A 6,033-nucleotide genomic window follows, 5' to 3' on the forward strand; every position below is an offset into this window, starting at 1 on the left:
CCCATACGCTCAAATTTAAATACTGGTGGGGTTCATTTCGTCATTTGGGAGTTGTAGTTGCTGGGATGTATAGTTCACCTACAATCAAAGAGCACTCTGAACTCCACCAATGATGGAATTGAGCTAAACTTGGCACACAGAACTCCCATGAGCAACAGAAAATGCTAGGTTTGGTGGGCATTGACCTTGAGTTTGGGAGTTGTAGTTCACCTACATCCAGAAAGCACTTTGGACTCAAACAATGATTGATCTGGACCAAACTTGGCAAAAATATACAATATGCCCAAACAGTTCACCTGCAATCAAAGAGCATTCTGAACTCCACCAATAATGAAATTGAATCATCTTGGCACACAGAATGCCCATGATCAACAGAAAATGCTAGATTTGGTGGGCATTGACCTTGAGTTTGGGAGTTGTAGTTCACCTACATCCAGAGAGAACTGTGGACTCAAATAATGATGGATCTGAACCAAACTTGGCACAAATATTCAATATTTGTGCCAAATGGGAATACTGGTGGAGTTTGGGGGAAATAGATCTTGACATATGGGAGTTGTAGTTGCTGGGATTTATAGTTCACCTACAATCAAAGAGCATTCTGAACTCCACCAAGGATGAAATTGAATCAAACTTGGCACACAGAACGCCCATGATCAACAGAAAATGCTAGATTTGGTGGGCATTGACCTTGAGTTTGGGAGTTGTAGTTCACCTACATCCAGAAAGCACTGTGGACTTAAACAATGATGGATCTGGACCAAAGTTGGCCCAAATATTCAATATGCCCAAATGGGAATACTAGTGGAGTTTGGGGGAAATAGATCTTGGCATTTGGGAGTTGTAGCTGCTGGGATTTATAGTTCACCTACAATCAAAGAGCATTCTGAACTCCACCAAGGATGAAATTGAATCAAACTTGGCACACAGAACGCCCATGATCCAACAGAAAATGCTAGACTTGGTGGGCATTGACCTTGAGTTTGGGAGTTGTAGTTCACCTACATCCAGAAAGCACTGTGGACTCAAACAATGATTGATCTGGACCATACTTGGCAAAAATATACAATATGCCCAAACAGTTCACCTGCAATCAAAGAGCATTCTGAACTCCACCAATAATGAAATTGAATCATCTTGGCACACAGAACGCCCATGATCAACAGAAAATGCTAGATTTGGTGGGCATTGACCTTGAGTTTGGGAGTTGTAGTTCACCCACATCCAGAGAGAACTGTGGACTCAAACAATGATGGATCTGGACCAAACTTGGCACAAATATTCAATATTTGTGCCAAATGGGAATACTCGTGGATCTTGACATATGGGAATTGTAGTTGCTGGGATTTATAGTTCACCTACAATCAAAGAGCATTCTGAACTCCACCAACGATGAAATTGAATCAAACTTGGCACACAAAACTCCCATGACAAACAGAAAATACTAGGTTTGGTAGGCATTGACCTTGAGTTTGGGAGTTGTAGTTCACCTACATCCAGAGAGCATGGTGGACTCTAACAATGATGGATCTGGACCAAACTTGGCATGAATACTCAATATGCTCAAATTTGAACACTGATGGAGTTTGGGGAAAATAGACCTTGATATTTGGGAGTTGTAGCTGCTGGGATTTATAGTTCACCTATAAAGAGCATTCTGAACCTAGCCTACAATGGATCTGCACCAAACTTGGCATGCTACCTACGTGACTAACATTGAATATTGGTGGGGTTGGGCGGTCTGAGGACCTCACAACCTCTGGGGATGCCTACCATAGATGCAGGCAAAACATCAGGAGAGAGTGCTTCTGGAACGTGGCCAGATAGCCTTGAAAAACTTTCAACAATCCAGTGATTCCAGCCATGAAAGCCTTCGACAATACAATTGGAGATCGTTTGGGATCTATTTTCCAGGATGCCTGCCATAGATGCAGGCGAAATGTCAGGAGAGAATGCTTCTGGAACATGGCAATTGATGATATTAAGCTGCTGTTTGTACCTGAGCTGAGTGGAAACAGTGATGAGGTTTTGAAGTTCTCGTTCACAGGGTGGTTTGCACCAAAGCTTTGCAGTTTGCAAGAGATGGCGAGGCGTAAACAGGTGGTGACCCTCAGAGGAAACCTCAAACTATAAAATTAGACTTCCCCTTGGACTTCCTTACCTGACGTTTTCAAACGAGCATGTGGTCGAGATGAGCATCTTCGGACACCGATCTGAAATTCAGCAACACCGGAATTGAGAAACGGCCCTGTCTTTATCTAAGGAAACCACTCTCGAAGGGTGCGTCTACACTTTCAACTTAATGTGGTTTCACACCACTTGAACTGCCATACCTCAATGCTATGGGATCCTGGGTGCTGCAGTTTGGCAAAGCGCCAACACTCTTTGGCAGGGAAGGCCAAAGACCTCGTAAGACTACAACTCCCAGGATTCCATAGCATTGAGCCCCGACAGTTCAAGTAGTATCGAACTGCATTAATTATACAGTGTAGATCAAGCATGGGCAAACTTTCTAACATGGGGGGCGCATGCTAGCACTCCCTGATAGAAGGAAGGGAAGGAAGAAGGAAAGAGAGAGGGAAGGAAGGACGAAAGGGAAGAAGGGAAGGATGGAAGGAGAAAGAGGGAGAGAGGGAAGGAGGGAGGAAAGAGGGGATGGAGGAAGGATGAAAGGGAGGAAAGGAAGGATGGAAGAAGTAAGTGGGAGAGAAGGAAGGAAGGAGGAAAGAGGGAAGGGAAGGAAGAATGAAATGGTAGAAGGGAAGGATGGAAGGAGAAAGAGGGAGAGAGGGAAGGAGGGAGGAAAGAGAAAAGGGAAGGGAGGATGAAAGGGTAGAAGGGAAGGAGGAAGGAAAAAAGGAAGGGAGGGAGGAAGAGAAGGATGAATGGAAGGAAGGGAAGGATAAAGGAAAGAGAGAAGGAAGGAAAGACAAAAGGGAGGGAAGGAAGGAGAAAGAGGGAGGAAAGAGAGAAGGAAGGAAAGACAAAAGGGTGGAAGGGAAGGATGGAAGGAGAAAGAGGGAGGGAAAGGAGGGAGGGGGGAGGAAGGAAAGAGAAAAGTCAGGGAAGGAGGAAGGAAGGAAGGAAGGAAGGAAGGAGGAAGAGGGAAGGAGGAAGGGAGGAAGGAAGGAAGGAAGGAAGGGAAGGAAGGATAGAAGGAAGGGAAAGGGGAAGGAAAAGAGAAGGAAGACAGGGTAGAAGGAAGAAAAGGAAAAATAACGGAAAGAGAAGGAAGGAAAGACAAAAGGGAGGGGAGGAGTGTGGGAAGAAAGAAGGAAGGATGGAAAGAGAAAAGGTAGGGAAGGAAGGAAGGAAGGAAGGAAGGAAGGAAGGAAGGAAAGGATGGAAGGAGAAAGTGAAGGAAGGACGGGTGGAAGGAAGAAGAGAAGGATGGATGGAAGGAAGGATAAAGGAGAGAAAGAAGGAGAAAGAGGGAGAGAGGGAGGAAAAGAGGGAAGGAAGGAAAGACAAAAGGTTGGAAGGAAGAAAGGGAAGAGAGAAGGAAGGATGAAAGGGAATGGAGGGGGGAGGAAAAAGAGAAAGAAGGAAGGATGAAAGAGTGGAAAGGAATGGAAGGAGTGAGGGAGGAAGAGGAAGGGGTGGGAGGAAGGAAAAAGAGAAGGAAAGACAAAAGTATTGGAAATTTCCATAATCTATTGGAAATTCCAGTGCACCATAACCTTTGCTGCAAAGGTCAAAATGATATCTATCACCTCCATTTGGCAAATGTGAATCTCCATGAACATAGAGGCCACCTGAAAACCACTAGTCAAAAGAAATGTATGACTTTGTTAGAAGTCAACCCTTAAGACAAGTGATATTCACAAAGTATGAATGTAATGGCACACAGGTGGCTCAGTTGTTAAACTGAAGAACCATGCCTTAAACGGCCAAGGATAAAGACAGGCCACTACAAAAGTGTGTTGGTTAGCAGGGGATGGTTGCTTTCTTTGAATTTGTAGTTTTAATCACCCAAAAAGATACACATGCCCTTAAAAACCTCTTAGTTAAAATATGCACTCAATGAGACAAAACAATACTGTAAATATTCAGTATACTGGCACACAGTCTTGAAATGTCTTGAAGCATATCTGTACTCACTCAAGGCCATGAGCAGACACCCCCACCTCCAAAGAGGAGGCAAACAGACTTCTAACATGGAAGCCCAAAACATGATCCCACCTCCACTGAAGTCTGATGCAAACTGAATACAAAATGGAGTCCTGAGTTTGCAACCCCTCCCACACCAAAGAGGTGAGTCAAACAGGCAAACCAAAATGTACCTACAATATAGGTTCACAATTATACACATTTATAAACAGTTAGTGGAGAGTTGGAAGAGTGCTTTTCCCAACAAAGGAAAGGAAAGGAAGGGGAGGGGAGGGAGGAAGGAAGGAAGGAAGGGAAAAAGAGGGAGAGAAGGAAGGAAAGAAAGAAGAAAGAGAAAGAGAAGGAAGGAAGGAGGGAAGGAAGGGAGAAAGAGGGAGAGAAGGAAGGACAAAAAGAAGGTAGAAAGAGGGAGAGAAGGAAGGAAGGAAGGAAGGAGAGAAGGAAGGGAGAAAGAGGGAGAGAAGGAAGGGAGGGAAGGGAGGGAGGAAGGAAGGAAGGACAAAAGGGAAGAAAGAAGGGAAGGAAGGGAGAAGGAAGGAAGGGAGGAAGAGGGAAGGGAGGAAGGACAAAAGGGAAAAAGGGGAGAGAGAGAAAGAGTGAGAGAAGGAAGGAAGGAAGGAAGGGAGAAAGGGGAAGAGAAGGAAGAGAGGAAGGAAAGAAGGGAGAAAGAGGGAGAGAAGGAAGGAAGGACAAAAGAGAAGAAAGGAGGGAGAAAGATGGAGAGAAGCAAGGAAAGAAGGTAGAAAGAGGGAGAGAAGGAAGGAAGGAGGGAAGGAAGGGAGAAAGAGGGAGAGAAGGAAGGACAGAAGGTAGAAAGAGGGAGAGAAGGAAGGAGGGAAGGGAGACAGAGGGAGAGAAGGAAGGAAAGAAAGAAGGTAGAAAGAGGGAGAGAAGGATGGAAGGAGGGAAGGAAGGAATGGAGAAAGAGCGAGAGAAGGAAAGTAGGAGGGAAGGAAGGAGGGAGAGAAGGAAATGAGAAAGAGGGAGAGAAGGAAGGTAGGAAGGACGAAAGGGAAGAAAGGAGGGAGGGGGAAAGAAGGAGAGAAAGAAGGATGAAAGGGAAGAAAGAAGGGAGGGAGGGAAGGAGGAAGGAAGGAAAGAGAGAAGGAAGGAAGGATGAAGAGAGAGAGGAGGGCCTGAGAAAAGGGAAGAAAGAAGGGAAGGAAGGAAGGGAGAAGGAAGGGAGAAGGAAGGAAGGAAAGAAGAGGTAAGGGAGGAAGGACAAAAGGGAAAAAGGAGGGAGGGAGAAAGAGTGAGAGAAGGAAGGAAGGAAGGAAGGAAGGGAGAAAGGGGAAGAGAAGGAAGAGAGGAAGGAAAGAAGGGAGAAAGAGGGAGAGAAGGAAGGAAGGACAAAAGAGAAGAAAGGAGGGAGAAAGATGGAGAGAAGCAAGGAAAGAAGGTAGAAAGAGGGAGAGAAGGAAGGAAGGAGGGAAGGAAGGGAGAAAGAGGGAGAGAAGGAAGGACAGAAGGTAGAAAGAGGGAGAGAAGGAAGGAGGGAAGGAAGGGAGACAGAGGGAGAGAAGGAAGGAAAGAAAGAAGGTAGAAAGAGGGAGAGAAGGACGGAAGGAGGGAAGGAAGGAATGGAGAAAGAGGGAGAGAAGGAAAGTAGGAGGGAAGGAAGGAGGGAGAGAAGGAAATGAGAAAGAGGGAGAGAAGGAAGGAAGGAAGGATGAAAGGGAAGAAAGGAGGGAGGGAGAAAGAAGGAGAGAAAGGGAAGAAAGGAGGGAGGGAGGGAAGGAGGAAGGAAAGAGAGAAGGAAGGAAGGATGGTGACAGAGAGGAGGTCCTGAGAAAAGAGCCCAAGGGGCCACATCCGGGCCCCAGGCCAGGGTTTGCCCATACCTGGTGTAGATGCACCCTAAGTTAAGAATATATTCCAAGCTTTTCATGGGTTTACAATTCTTTTCCTCCATTGCATGGAGAT

At 45.7% G+C, this 6,033-nt stretch overlaps 1 long non-coding RNA gene across 1 annotated transcript; it reads right to left on the minus strand.

The window, feature by feature from the left end:
- Positions 1-2,161: 2,161 nt before the first annotated feature.
- Positions 2,162-4,426, minus strand: LOC137097732 (uncharacterized). The gene is made up of 2 exons (XR_010910409.1): positions 4,102-4,426; positions 2,162-2,213 (listed from the first exon to the last, which is right to left on the minus strand). It is a non-coding gene; the product is annotated as an uncharacterized lncRNA (long non-coding RNA).
- Positions 4,427-6,033: the final 1,607 nt, after the last annotated feature.

The sequence above is a fragment of the Anolis sagrei genome, chromosome 12, assembly GCF_037176765.1.
Source record: "Anolis sagrei isolate rAnoSag1 chromosome 12, rAnoSag1.mat, whole genome shotgun sequence".
Classification (NCBI taxonomy): Eukaryota; Metazoa; Chordata; class Lepidosauria; order Squamata; family Dactyloidae; genus Anolis; species Anolis sagrei.